Source organism: Canis lupus, chromosome 17, assembly GCF_048164855.1.
Source record: "Canis lupus baileyi chromosome 17, mCanLup2.hap1, whole genome shotgun sequence".
Classification (NCBI taxonomy): Eukaryota; Metazoa; Chordata; class Mammalia; order Carnivora; family Canidae; genus Canis; species Canis lupus.
The window spans coordinates 61599935-61615808 of NC_132854.1; the positions used below are offsets into that span (position 1 = coordinate 61599935).

General features: G+C 45.1%; 1 long non-coding RNA gene across 2 annotated transcripts; it reads right to left on the reverse strand.

Moving 5' to 3' along the window:
* Nucleotides 1-317: 317 nt before the first annotated feature.
* Nucleotides 318-15588, reverse strand: LOC140608249 (uncharacterized). Of its 2 annotated transcripts, none has more exons than XR_012010285.1 (3): nt 14844-15588; nt 1881-2017; nt 318-436 (listed from the first exon to the last, which is right to left on the reverse strand). It is a non-coding gene; the product is annotated as an uncharacterized lncRNA (long non-coding RNA). The 2 variants fall into 2 exon arrangements; XR_012010284.1 differs by lacking the exon at nt 14844-15588 and adding an exon at nt 14574-14828.
* Nucleotides 15589-15874: the final 286 nt, after the last annotated feature.

The window sequence follows — 15874 nt, forward strand, 5'->3', positions numbered from 1 at the left end:
TTCAAACAATTTGTGAAGACATTCCACCCTCAAGTTCATGAGCATAGCTTCCCACTCTTAAGTGTGGAATACACATAGTAACTTCCATCTACAAAATATAATATGAAAACCTTAAAATAATAATGATAATATAATAATAATAATTAATAATAATAATAAAGATCAGTTTACTACTGAGAAAGCTGACAAACACTACTTCAGCAAGATGATCAGATCGATACCAAGACTGATAAATCATGTTGATAGTATCTATCCTTTATATGATATAATGAAAATGGCAGTATATCGCTGTATATAATCCACAAAAACAGTTCAGTCATGAGATAAACAACAGACATGTCCCAACTGAGGGAAATTTTACAAAATACTCTACTTGTCAAAGTGTTCCAGTTCAACAACAAGAAAAGGCTGAAAGACTGTCACAATCCAGATGAGCCTAAGGAAAGAGGACAAATGGAATGTGATTTGAGGATTGGTAACTTAGCAAAAACTAAGGAAATCTGAATAAACTATGGTCTTTGTTTTTTTTTTGTCTTTGTTTAATGCTAATTTTTTAATATTGATTCATTAGCTCATATTTGTACCGTACTAATATAAGATATCAATAATGGAGAAATTGAGTGCAAGTGCATGCGAATGCTCTGTAGTATCTTCTCAGTTTCCCTATAAATCTTTGTTTTTTTTCCTAATAAATAAGATTTATTTTGAAAATTGACTTAAATGAACCAGGCTCCAAGTGTGAAGACATTTTAAGAATCGTTGAATTAACTTTTTCCTTATTCTTAAAGAGTTCCTTTGATGGAAACAATTAAGAATTTTAGATCAAAGGAAAGAAAAACACTTAAGAACACGTATAATGTCTCCTCAACCTGAAAAGCAGGAAAGGATAATAAATAGCAAAAATCAGATAAAAATACTTCTAGTATAATAGACACCATATTGCAAGTGCATTTAAAATTAGCAATGCATAACATTTATTTCCTTGACATTTGACTTCCAAAGAGTTCAAAGTGTTTCAGTGTCAGTTGAAACAGGGGAAGAATCTCAGGGAAGGATCCTTCACATAAATAATAGGACCATTGGTAATAATGTCTCTCAGTTCATTCCAAATCGATAAAGATGCATTTCCTGATGAGTGACTGAGCTGTGAAGAAAGAGATGAGAAACCCTCATCCCTCTGAATTACTTGTGTCAGAATATTTTGACCATAGTACCACGGATAGTAAATTATCCTTATTAACAGGAAATATGTCTCAGATTGGAATCTGAGCAACCAGATGGGCAGAGAAAAAATGCTTTGACTCGCTCTTCATCTTTTAAAGACAAAGGAGAGCTTTTTTATGTACAAAGTCTATTGTCAAGATAGCCTTAGGGAATAAGAGTCTGCAGCATCGAATCCCCCTGCACATCTGGGAAGCCCGTGCCCCAGGTCTTCCTGATTCCAAATCCCTGGGCCTGTCCCCCAACACAGGCTGCCACGCTGAGGTCATTTGCAATTGCTCTCTTAGGAGCTCTGGGGAAGGAGGAAGGAGCTAGATAGGATGTTACTGGAAGCATGGAGGCCTAGAAAATTAAGGCCATTCCAATTTAAATTCAGTGTTAGCACAAGTCCAGCCATCCCAGGTCCCTGTGAAGAACAGCTGAAATTAACATTACTTCAGTTACCGGAAAAAGCAAAAGTTTACAGCTTAATGTCCTAGAAAGCCCCACAATAGAAACAAAACTGAGTCAAGGCCAAGGACAGGAAGCCTCTATTAGAATGAGAACAGAGCTCAATGCCCTTGAATGTCCCATATCAAAATGTAAACAGAACTTGAGGAATTGCTCCACCCCTTCTGGAGGTCCCTTTAGCCAGCCCTTAATACTAAGCTAAAACCCACCTCGGGGTCCAAGTCCCTGCTCCACTCTGTCCGGTATACTTGCACACAAGCTCTAGCTTGTAAATAAACCCTCATGTGTTTGCATCAGTGTCGGCTTCTCGGTGGTTTCTCGGATTCACAATCTTGGGCACAACACTCTGAGATAAAAAAAACAAAGCCAAAAGAAGCTCAGACGCAGGTAGAGTAAATGCAGGGTTCTGAGAGAATCCGCGGAGACCCAGGGGCTTGGGAGCTCTTCTGTGGAGACCCATGCAGACTGGGGGGCAGGATGCTCAGCCCCAGAGCCAGAGGACCCAGAGACCCCACCCGCATCCGGCCAATCAGGGGCGGTCTCAAGGAGCAGCACTGTGCCGCTCACTGGAGGCCAGAGGTGCTGATGCCCACCCCACCTCTGACCCCGCAGGTGCATCTACCACACAGATGTGCACCTGATAATCAGCGCCAGAGCCCATCCCCAGACCCTGCACAGACCACTCACTGCCACCAATTTGTCGGACCACAGAAGATGCATAGATTCAGCTCTGCCTGGAAAGTAGGATATAGCTTCCTTTGTACTTTGTGCTTTATTGTCATTTATTTTCCTTGATTTTTTTGTTAATTGACTTATTTTAATTTTATGTATGTACCTTATATATTTCTTTCTTTCTTTTTTTTACCTTATATATTTCTTAATTTTACTTTCATGGTACTTTAATTGTGTTTCATATTTGGGGTTTAGAATCTTTTGAAATGCAGGCCAAAATAATCTGGTGTTTTTTTTTGGAGAGCAGTTGTTATTGTTTTCCTTGGTTTTTCTTTTTCTTCCCTCTCTCTTTTCTGGAAAAGGTAATGAAATGGAGAAATTCACCTCCATAAAATAACATGAGATAGTACTCACAGCCAGGAAGTCCATCAATACACATATATGATGTCTAACTACATTTTAAAACAATGATTATAAAGATAGCAGCTGGGCTGGATAAAGAGCACAGAAGAAAACTAGAGAATCCCTTACTGTAGAAGTAAAACAACTAAAATCTAGTCAGGCCAACGTTAAAAATGCTATAACTGAGATGCAGTCCCACGTGGAAGCCATAAAAACAAGAAAGGTTATGGACCACAGAGACAGACGTAGGGAAGTCAGCCACTTATTAAAAAATAACATTCATATCTTAGGAGACTCAGAAGATGAAGAGAGAGAACAGATGGGCCTTGCTCAGCCATTAAAAATGACAAATACCCACCATTTGCTTCAACGTGAATGGAACTGGAAGGTATTATGCTGAGTGAAGTAAGTCAATCAGAGAAGGACAAACATTGTATGTTCTCATTCATTTGGGGAATATAGATAATAGTGAAAAGGAATATAAGGGAACGGAGAAGAAATGTGTGGGAATATCAGAAAGGGAGACAGAACATAAAGACTACTAACTCAGGGGATCCCTGGGTGGTGCAGCGGTTTAGTGCCTGCCTTTGGCCCAGGGTGCGATCCTGGAGACCCGGGATCGAATCCCACATCGGGTTGCCGATGCATGGAGCCTGCTTCTCCCTCTGCCTATGTCTCTGCCTCTCTTTCTCTCTCTCTGTGTGTGTGACTATCATAAATAAAATTAAAAAAAAAGACTCCTAACTCAGGGAAATGAATTAGGGGTGATGGAAGGGGAGGAGGGCGGGTGGTGGGGGTGAATGTGTGATGGGCACTGAGGGGGGCACTTGACGGGATGAGCACTGGGTGTTATTCTGTATGCTGGCAAATTGAACACCAATAAAAATAAAATTATTATTAAAATAAAAGAAAGAAATAAATAAAGAAGAAAGAAATAGAAAGAATGAAAGAAAGAAAGAAAGAAAAAGAAAGAAGAAAGAAAGAAAGAAAGAAAGAAAGAAAGAAAGAAAGAAAGAAAGAAAGAAAGAAAGAAAAAGAAAGAAAGAAAGGAGTGGCACCTGGGTGGCTCAGTCAGTTAAGCTTCTGCATTAGGCTCAGATCATGATCCAGGTCCCAAGGCAGGCTCCCTGTTTAGCAGGGAACCTGCTTCTCCCTCTCCCTCTGCCCCTCTTGCTCATGCTTTTTCTCCTCTCTCTCTCTCTCTCATATAAATAAATAACATCTTTGAAAATGAAACAAACTCAGAAGGAAGAGAAATCTCCCATGTAGAAGAATTTCAAACAATTCGTGCAGACATACCACACTCAAGTTCATTTGCATAGCTTCCCACTCTTATGTGTGGAAAACACATAGTAACTTCCTTCTGCAAAATATATTATGAAAAACCTAAAATAATAATGATAATATAATAATAATAATAATAATAATAAAAGAATCACTTTACTACGGAGAAAGCTGACAAACACTACCTCAGCAAGATGATCAGATCGATACCAAGACTGATAAATCATGTTGATAGTATCTATCCTTTATATGATATAATGAAAATGGCAGTATATCTCTGTATATAATCCACAAAAACAGTTCAGTCATGAGATAAACAACAGACATGTCCCAACTGAGGGAAATTTTACAAAATACTCTACTTCTCAAAGTGTTCCAGTTCAACAACAACAAGGAAAGGCTGAAAGACTGTTACAATCCAGAGGAGCCTAAGAAAACAGGAGGACAAATGGAATGTGATATGAGGGATGGTAACTTAGCAAAAGCTAAGGAAATCTGAATAAAGTATGGTCTTTGGTTAATGCGAATATTTTAATATTGATTCATTAGCTCATATTTGTACCGTACTAATATAAGATATCAATAATTGGAGAAATTGAGTGCCAATGCATGCGAATGCTCTGTACTATCTTCTCAATTTCCCTATAAATTCCCTCAATTCCCTATAAATCTTTGTTTTTTTCCTAATAAATAAGATTTATTTTGAAAATTGACTCATTTCTTGATGAGTGACTGAGCTGTGAATAAAGAGATGAGAAACCCTCATCCCTCTGAATTACTTGTGTCAGAATATTTTAACCATAGTACTACGGATAGTAAATTATTCTTAGTAACAGGAAATACGTCTCAGATTGGAATCTGAGCAATTAGATGGGCAGAGAAAAATAACTTTGACTCGCTCCTCATCTTTTAAAGATAAAGGATAGCTTTTCTATGTACAAAGTCAGTTGTCAAGATAGCCTTAGGGAATAAGAGTCTGCAGCATCGAATCCCACTGCACAGCTGGGACGCCCATGCCCCAGGTCTTCCTGATCCCAAATCCTTGGGCCTGTCTCCCAACACAGGCTGCCAAGCTGAGGTCATTTGCAATTGCTCTCTTAGGAGCTCCAGGGAAGGGGAAAGAGCTAGCTAGGATGGGACTGGATGCAAGGAGGCCGAGAAAATGAAGGCCTTTCTACTTTAAGTTCAGTGTTCGAACAAGACCAGCCATCCCAGGTCCCTGTGAAGAAGAGCTGAAATTTACATTACTTCAGTTACAGGAAAAAAACAAACAAACAAACAAAAGTTTACAGCTTAATGTCCTAGAAAGCCCCACAATAGAATGAAACTGAGCCCATGCCAAGGGCTGGAAGCGCCTATTAGAATGAGAGCAGAGTTCAATACCCTTGAAGGCCCCATAACAAAATGTAAACAGAACTTGAGGAATTGCTCCAGCCCTTCTGGAGGACCCCGAGACAAGCCCTTAAAACTAAGCTAAAACCCACCTCGGGGTCCAAGTCCCTGCTCCGCAGTGTTGGGTGTACTTGGACACAAGTTCGAGTTTGGAAATCAACCCTTGTGTGTTTGCATTGGTGTCAGCTCCTTAGTGGTTTCTTGGATTCGCAATCTTGGTCACAACACCCCCATGTCCCCTCCCACCTTGGTTGAACTGCTATCCCCTCCCACCCAGGGTGACACTCAGTCACCTCCCTCCCTACAACAGCTTGGCACAGGCCGTCACACATATCCCATGGGCACGGTGGGCACTCTCACCGTCCCTGGCCTCCCAGAGGAAGGAAGGAGGTTTTGGCAGTACCCACTCCATGGTGGCCCCAGGGCTCCCTGCCCAGGACAGACAGGTTAGGGTCTGTGTCCCTGACGCCAGCTCCTCCTCCCCGGTTTTCCCACAGGAAATGAAGGAGGAGGCCCTGGTCTCCTCTAGGGACATCACGCTGGGGGACCTGGACGTCAACAGGATATTCAGCAGTCACGTCATGTTTTGGGACTACTATGGGTTAGGGTGAAGCTGAGGGGCCAGGGGGATTGGGACCCAGGAGGACCGGGGGCTTCTGGGTAGGGAACATGGGGCTTCAGAGCCTGGGAGAAGAACAGCAGCCAACAACACACGGCTGCATGGTAGGTTGTTGGGGATGAACACTGTGCCCCCACCCTCGGGGTCTCAGGGATGAGGAGGCCACTAGGACTGGGCCTCCAGGGATTGCCATGTTAGCTGAACCCCAAAAGGGTGAGGGACAGCCCCCTGAAAAGCAGGGGGCTGGGGTGGGGGCCGTCGGGCCAGTAAGGGGACCTGGGGGCAGGGTGCATGGCCGTGACTGGAGGAAGACACACATTGATCTGATGAGGGTCGGACGGGTCAGGGTGATACCCACCCTCAGGACTTCATATATTTCTAAATTCTATGCATTAAATTTGAGACAATTTGAAATTTGTAAACATACATTGTATGATGACCCCCAGATAATGCCCCTGGTCCAGCCAGGGCCCTGTATTCACCACACGGGGCCCCAGGGGCAGGTGTCACAGCATACCCCAGACTGGGGTCGCCTTTATCTGTGGACGTCTCAGTGTGCATCTTAGAGAAAGAGGATGCCCTGTGTCCGCCGGCCCCCCACACCATCCTCCCATTCCCCAGACCCACACCATCCCCTAACATCATCATCCCCCATGGCATAGACCCTACACCATCCCCCTCACACACACACAGCCTCACACAATCCCCACCCGCACTATACTCAAACACCATCCCCCCTACACCATCCCCCACACCCCACCACCATCATACCTATGCCCCCACACCATCGGCCCTGAGCAAGGACCCAGTGCAGCTGCACCCTGTGGGACATGCTCAGACTCCCCGGGGTTCTCTGGATACCCTGCTCCCATCAGAAGCCTGGGTGTCTCATTGAGTACCAGGGGTTGCAGGGAGGAGGGAAGGCAGCGAGCCCTGGACAGTGTGTGTGCAGGAGAGTGGTGCAGAGGACACACTGTGCCTGCCTCCACCCTCTGTCCCTCCTGGATGGTGGGACACCCTGCACAGGACACCAGGCCCTAACCCAGAGGGACCTGGGCTGACTTGGGCCCAGGCTCTGTGGGCGCTGGGTTGATTTGAGCCCACACCAGTCCCAACTCAAAGACTAATGGAATCAGGCCCCCATGGCCCTCGACAACCCTGGATTCTGGCGCCGGGCTCAGTGAGCCCTCTCAAAGCTGGATGTGGCCTACTGGGCCCTGGACATGTCACACAGATACAGGTCGCTTATCTAGGGCAGCCCTGGGGATCCCAGGACACACCAGTGTGGGGAGTGGAGGGGTAAGCCGGTGGGCCACACCCGCACCCACACCATGAGGCAGGCTCCTCCAGGTGCTGGGACCCTAGAGGGCCCGAGGCCGGGGTCCAGCTGCCCTGCGGGGACCCAGAGCAGGAGCCCATGAGCTACAGGTCCAGGTCAGCTCTGCTGTCCTCAGAACCGTCACTCAGGCTGAAACCTCAGGACACATGCCCCCACCCAGAGTCCACACATGCTCCCAGGTGGGGGACTCCAGCACCAGCCCACCCACCCCGTGTGATTCTTGCTCCCACTTAAAGGACAGAAAGGTCTCCTTCTCCAGGGGAAGGCACGCACCCACGGCTCTGAGCCCGTTTGCTGTAGAAAGTCAATAAAGTGATGTGGTGCAAAAATGCACAGCCAGCCCATTTTTGTGTCTCCCAGAACTCTGTGAACGGGGCGTAGAGAGACCCCCAGAGAGGAGGAGGGGGCACCACCTAGGCCCCAACCAGCCCCTGCAGGGCCACCGCCAGGCAAACACAGCTGACGTCCCCACGTGCCTTTCAGGGAAGGCCTGACCCACTGCCGGACATGGGAATGTGGCCGAGCCAGAACTTCCAGCTCAGCTGACCCTCCAGCTGAAAGTTCCTGCACGAGTTAGCCCCGGCGAAGCCAGGAGAGCTCATCTAGCCGCCAAGTGCCAGCATCAGAAATGATATTCTGACAAACATTTTGGGGTTTTTTTTTTTTCCATTTTGGGGTTTTGGGTGACCCAGACAGAGGATCCGATAGCTGCATGGGATAGCTGCATGTGATAGACACACACGCACCTCAAAACCAACAAAAGTCAGAATCCCCCCAATGTTGTCAAACAGCAGCCAGATGGTTACATACACTAAGCCGTGGTCCCCAATAGGATACATGGAAAACGCTATAAGCCATGACTGCAGAGGTGCTGGAGGCACGTAGATGTGCCTGCTTGTGTTCCAACAAGGAGGGCAGAGGGGCAGGAAGCATCCTCCGGATGGGGGGCACTCCTAGGAAAGGACATCAGGTCCCTATGAAGGCTACGGAGGGTGAAATCTGTCCTCCTCTCTTTCTGCTTCTGGTTTTCCTCCTAAATGCCATTTTCCTCAATCATATTAGCAAGAATTTTTTTTTGTTGTTTTTAAATTTCTTTTTATTGGAGTCTAATTTGTATGAATTCTTTCTTCAGCAAGTGTGTCATTCAGGAGGGAAAGAGAGATAAAGATTTTCCCAGACAGGCAACATATAAAGGAGTTCAGGACCACTTAACCAGTCCAGTAAGGAATTTTAAGACGGACTGTTCTAGTGGGGGAAAAAGAGACAAAAAGCAACAAAGACGAGAAAGGCCCAGAGAACGTCACCAGAAACACCAACTCTTCCGGTAACACAAATGCACAAAGTTCATATCTTTGAATAATCACTCTGAATGCTGATAGACTAAATGCTTCAATCAAAAGATATAGGGTATCAGAGTGGCTTAAAAAGCAGGATCTGGGATGCCTGGGTGGCTCAGGGTTTGACCCTCTGCCTTTGACTCAGGGTGTGATCCTGGAGTCTGGGATCGAGTCCCATATTGGGCTCCTGGTGGGGACCCTGTTTCTCTCTCTGCCTAATTTTCAGCCTCTCTCTCTCTCTCTCTCACACACACACACACACACACACACTATCATAAATAACATTATTATTAAAAAACAACATCCATCTGTACGCTGCCTACTAGAGGCTCACCTTAGACCTATAGACACCAACAGATTGAAAGTCAGGGGACAGAAAATCATTTATGATGCTAATAGATATCAAAAGAAAGATGGAGGACCCATACTTATATCAGACAAACGAGATTTGAAACCAAACCCTGGGGGACACCTGGTGGCTCAGTGGTTGAGCATCTGCCTTTGGCTCAGGGTGTGATCCTGGGATCCCAGGATCGAGTCCCACATCAGCCTCCCTTTGGGGAGCCTGCCTCTCACTCTGCTATGTTCCTTCCTCTGCTTCTCTGTGTATCTCTCATGAATAAATAAGTAATTTAAATTTCAAAAAAGAAAGAACAAATACTGTAAGAAGAGATGAAGAAGGGCATTATTTCATAATTAAAAAGACTCTCTATCAAGATCAAACAACTAAATATTTATGCTGCCAACATGGGAGTATCTAAATATAGAAACTACTGTTGGTGGGAATGTGAACTGGTGCAGCCACTCTGGAAAACTCTGTGGCAGTCCCTCAATGAGAAAAAAATAGACCTGCACAACGACCCAGAAATTGCACTGTTGGGGATTTACCCTAAAGATTCACATGCAATGAAATGCCGGACACCTGCACCCTGATGTTTATATTAGGAATGTCCACAATAGACAAACTGTGGAAGGAGCCTCGCTGTCCATCAAAAGATAAATGGATACAGAAGATGTGGTTTATGTATACAATGGAATATTACTCAGCCATTAGAAATGACAGATACCCACCATTTGCTTCAATGTGGATGGAACTGGAAGGTATTATACTGAGTGAAGTAAGTCAATCGGAGTAGGACAGTGTGTGTTCTCATTCATTTGGTGAATATAAATAATGCTGAAAGGGAATATAAGGGAATGGAGAAGAATTGTGTAGGAATTATCAGAAAGGGAGAGAACATAAAGACTCCTAACTCTGGGAAACGAACTAGGGGGGCTGGGAGGGGAGGAGGGCGGAAGTGTGGGTGAATGGGTGATGGGCACTGAGGGGGACACTTGATGGGATGAGCACTGGGTGTTATTCGGAATGTTGGTCAATTCAACATCAATACAAAATAAATTTATTAAAAAAAAAAGATCCAACAACTAAATATTTATGCTGCAACATGGGAGTACCTAAATATAGAAACGAATTAACAACAAACATACAGGAACTCACTGATAATAATACAATGACAGGGGTTTTAACACCCACTTATGGCAATGGACCGATCGTCTATGCAGAAAATCAACAGGGGAACAATAGCCTTGACACACTGGACCACAGGGACTCAACAGATATAGTCTGAACATTTCTTTCTAAAGCAGAATACACATTCCTTTCAAGTGCGCATGGGACATTCCCCAGAACAGATCATATCATGGCCCACAAATCAGACCTCAACAGGTACAACAGGTACAAGAAGGTTGATATAACATGCTGTACATTTTCGGAACACGATGCTATGAAACTCGAAGTCGACAGTAAGAAAAAAAATATTGGACAGACAAAAAATACGTGGAGATTATGAACATCCTACTAGAGAATGAATGGATCAACCAGGAAATTAAACAGGAAATTTAAAACAAATGAAAATGAAAATATGTTTTTCCAAAATTCTGGGATGTAGCAAAGGCAGTCCTAAGAGGTAAGTACATAGCAATACAGGACTACCTCAAGAAACAAGAAGTCTCCAATACACAACCTAACCCTACACCTAAAGGAGCTGGAAAAGAAATAGCAAACAAAGCCTAAAGCCTACAGAAGAAGGGAAAAAATAAAGATGACAGCAGAAATAAACAATACAGAAACAACAAAACAGTAGAATGGAATAACGAATCTAAGAGCTGGTTCTTCAAAATAATTAATAAAATGGATCAAGCTCTAGCCAGCTTTATCAATGAGAAAAGAGAAAACACCTAAATAAATAAAATAACAGATGAGAGAAGAGAGATCACAATCAACACCAGCAAAATTAGACAATTATAAGGGAATACTATGAAATTATGCGCAAACAAACTGGAAGACCTGGAAGAAATGGACAAATCCCTAGAAATGTGCAAACGAGCAGAACTGAAATAGGAAGAAATAGAAAATGTGAACAGACCCATAATGAGCAAAGGAATTGAATCAGCAAGGTACCTGGGTGCATCAGGGGTTGAGCATCTGCTTTGGCTCAGGTCATGATCCCGGGGTCCGGGGGAATCATGTCCAACATCAGGGCCCACTGGAGGCTCATTTTCCCTCTGCCTTTACCTCTGCCTTTCTGTGTCTCCCATGAATACATAAATAAAATATTTAAAAAAGAAAAAAGATAAAAAGTGAGAAAGGACCCAAATAAAATCACAAATGGGAAAAGAGAAATAACAACCAACACTAGAGAAATAGAAACGATTATAAGAGAACATTATGAAAAATTATATGCCAGCAACATAGAACCTGGAAGAAATAGATCAATTCTGGAAATATATAACATAGCAAAAATGAAAAAGGAAGAAATAAGGAACTTGAACAGACATATAACCAGCAGAGAAATTGAATAAGCAATCAAGGATCTCCCAACAGGAGACGCTTAGATCAACAGAACAGAATGGAAAGCCGAAACAAGATACAAACCTGTAACTCTGTGATCCATTAATCGACAACAAGGCAGCAAGGAATATCCAATGGCACAAAGACAGTCTCTTCAACAAACCCTAACCCTGACCCCAGGAAAAGAACAAATAGTGTTGGGAAAACCAGGCAGCCACATGCAGAAGAATCAAAGTGGACCACTTTCTTACACCATATATATAAAAAATAAATTCAAAATGGATGAAAGACCTAAATGTGAGACCTGAAACCATATACAAAGAAGAAAAGATAGGCAGCAACGTCTTTGATATTGGCCATTGGATCTTCTTTCTAGATATGCCTCTGAGGTGAGGGAAACAAAAGCAAATATCCTATTGTGACTTCATCAAATTGAAAAGCTTCTGCAAAGTGAAGGAAAGAACCAAAGCTAAAAGGCAACATACAAAATGAGAGGAGATATTTATAAACAACCCATCCAATAAAGAGTTAGTATGCAAAATACATAAAGCAAATATAAATCTCAGCATCCTAAACACAAATTATCCAACTACAGATGGGCAGAAGAGATGAATGGACTTTGTCTCTGACAAGACTTCCAGATGGCCACCAGACACACGGAGAGACACTCAGCATCACCCATCATCAGGGAAATGCATACCACAATGAGATGTCACCTGACAGCCGTCAGATTGGCTAAAATTAACAGCACAAGAAACAACAGGTGTTGGTGAGGCTATGGAGAAGGAGAGCCCCCTTACACTCCTGGTGGGCATGCGAAAATGTACAACCACTGTGGAAAACAGTGTGGAGGGTCCTCGAAATTTTAAAAATAGGGGATCCCTGGGTGGTGCAGCAGATTGGCACCTGCCTTTGGCCCATGGCGCAATCCTGGACAGCTGGGTTTGAATGGTACTTCGGACTCTTGGTGCATGGAGACAGCTTCTCACTCTGCCTGTGTCTCTGCCTCTCTCTCTGTGACTATCATAAAAAAATAAAATAAAAAGAAGTTAAAAATAGAGCTAACCTATGATTCAAAAATTGCACAGCTAGGTATTTACCACAAGGATACAAAAGTAGTTTAGTAGATTGGAAGAGGGACACGCAGCCCAGTGTTTGCAGCAGTGTTATCAACAAAAGCCAATCTGTGGATACAGCCCAGATGTCCATCGACAGATGAATGGGCAGAGACGATGTGCTAAATATACACACTGTGACATCACTGGGTCATCAGAAGGGATGAAATGAAGCCATTTAAAATGATGTGGGAGAAGTGGAAAGGACTTATGCTAAATGAACTCAGTCAGTCAGAGAAAGACAGATACCAAATACCATACAATGGCATTCACATGTGAATTTTAAAAAACCAAACAAACTGGCAAAGGGGCAGAGGGGGGGATGAGAGAAGCAAACCAAGATACACACTCTAACCAAAGAGAATAAACTAATCAACACCAGAGGATGGTGGGGGAAAGGGGAATCAGGGCATGGGGATACTGGAGGGCACCTGTGACCAGTACCAGGCGTTGTATCCAAGGGTTGAATCACTATGTGGTAAACCTGAAAGTATATCATACTGTGTTTACAAACAGGAATTCAAGTAAAACTTTATTTTTTTTTAATTTTTTTTTAAATTTATTTATGATAGTCACACAGAAAGAGAGAGAGAAAGAGGCAGAGACATAGGCAGAGGGAGAAGCAGGCTCCATGCACCGGGAGCCCGACGTGGGATTCGATCCCGAGTCTCCAGGATCGCGCCCTGGGCCAAAGGCAGGCGCCAAACTTCTGCGCCACCCAGGGATCCCTCAAGTAAAACTTTAAAATGATAATTGGTAGGATTGATGAAACATGTGCACACAAGAGATAAAATCAGAAAGGCAACTGAAAATCCAAATAGAGTATTTAGAGGCACAAATCCCCTCCTTAGCTCAGCTCAGGAGAAGCCTGCCATGTCTATTCTGACCCCAGCAGAAGCCTGGATTTTGATTCTCTGGGGAGGCCACTGACTTGGTGGAGTCAGGCTAATTTGAACCCAAAACCTAAATAGAGTGCATAAAACTAAACTGCCCAAGATACTAGGAGTCCCAGTGAGGCACATGCCAAGACCCAAAGTCTAACCATACACAGACATAACCCTAACCCTACACTTAATCCTAATGTTAACCTAAACCTTAAACAAGATCCATCACTAATCAAAAACCAAACACAAACCCCAAGACCAAAACACATTCACTAAACCTTCCTGCCAACCCTCACCCTAACTCCTAAACCTATTCTAAACCCTTAGGCCTGACCCCTAAATTAAATCTAAACCTAAGCCTACCCTCTAACCCTAACCTTAACTTAATATACTCAAATCCTATTCCTAACCTTAACCAGTACCCTAACCCTAACACTCTAATACTAATCCTATCTCATACCCCAAACTGTACCCTAACCCGTACCGTAAAACTAACCCCTAACCCACTCCCTAACTGTATCTCTTACCCTTTTCCAAATCCGTACCCTGACCCTGACCTGAACCTAAACCTAACCCCTAACCAAACACTAACCCTAACCCTAGCCCTAATCCCTATCTTAACCCTAACCCTAACCCTCGCCCTAACCCTAAACCTAGCCCTTCTTTAACTCTAACCCCTAACCCTTAACCCTAACCCTAACTCACACCCTAACCCCTAACCTTAAATGCAAACCTAAGCTCAACCCTAACTCTAACCATAACCCTAACCCCAACTCCAAACCTCCTGCCCTAATCCCTAGAGCCTAAACCCTAACCCTAACTCTAAATCCTGTCCCTAACCCTAACTCCCATCCTAACTCTTAACTACTGACCCTTACACTTATGCCTCACCTAACCTCTAATCCGTAACCATAAGCATAATCATAACTCCTAACATCTAACCTAAGCCTAACCACCAACTGCCTCCCCTCCCCTGACCCTACCATTTATTCTACCCATTCACTTACCCTATGGTTGTGAGTAGTCCCTTCTGATATGGACGTGGCCCCCAATGGCGCCTCCAGAGTCCTCCACGGGGTCCTGAGTAATCCAGGATCATGTGAGTGCGGACGTGGCCCCACATGTTCCTGAGTCATAGTCAGCAGGTCCTGAGGACGCTGGGTCTCCTATGACTGTGGACTATGCCTCACATCCTCTGGAAACCTCACAGCAGGTCCTTAGGAGGCCGGGGGGTCCTGTCAGCCTGAGCATGGCCCCACATCCCCCAGAAAACTCACCGCAAGTCCTGAGGAAGGGCTCCTATCAGCATAGACACATCCCCATACGTCCCAAAGCCAAAGTGCAGGTGCTGAGGATGATGGGGGTCCTGTCACTGTGAATGCGGCACCCAGCTTCCAGAAGCCTCAACTTATGTCCGGAGGGGGCCTGGAGCTCCTGCCAGAGTGGAAGCGGTGCCACATATTCCTGGAGTGTCCCCCTGGGTCCTGAAGCAGCTCAGGGGCTCCTGTCAGCGTAGATGCGGGCCCACAATTTCCTGAAGCCTCCCCGAGGACCTGAGGCGGCCCAGGCCTCCTGGCAGCGTGATGCGGGCCCACATCTTCCTGAACCTCACTGCTGGTCCTGAGGAGACCAGGGCTCCTGTCAGCGTGAACGCGGCCCAATTTCCCCATGAGACTTCCCGCGGGTCCTGAGGAGGCTGGGATTCATCACCGTGGACTCGTCCCCATGTCCTCCTCAGGCCTCCCCAGCACAGGCAGGCTCCTGTTAGTGAAGGCAGAGGAGGCCTACTGCACATGCGCACCCCTGGGTGGGGCCTGGAGTCGGGCGCCCCCTGCGGGACGCTCAGACGCTGCAGGAGGCCATGCAGGAAGAGTCGGGTGCTCCAGAGGCCACACCTGCCTCATCCAGGTTCCAGCTGTGGCCTGTTAGCTTCGGAAACATCTCACTGAAATGGAGCCCAACACCCGGATTCCCCAGAAATACTTAAAGATAAGGAATTGTAGCCACAGGACACGAAATGAAATGTGGACCAGACTTTTACCACATCCTGCAAAACTCACTCAACCCTCTTCCACTGTGGGTGGGACTGCGGGCTAGTGTAGCCGCCCTGGACAGTCTGGAGGCTCCTCAGGAAGTTACAAATAGAGCCGCCCTGCGACCAGCAGGTGAAAGGCCTGGAGCTCACTCCGAAGATACAGATGCAGTGAGACTCGGGACACCTGCACCCCAATTTCCACTGCAGCCGGGTCCACAGTAGCCACACTGTGGGAGGAGACTTGGTGCCCTCGGGCAGATGATGGATAAAGAG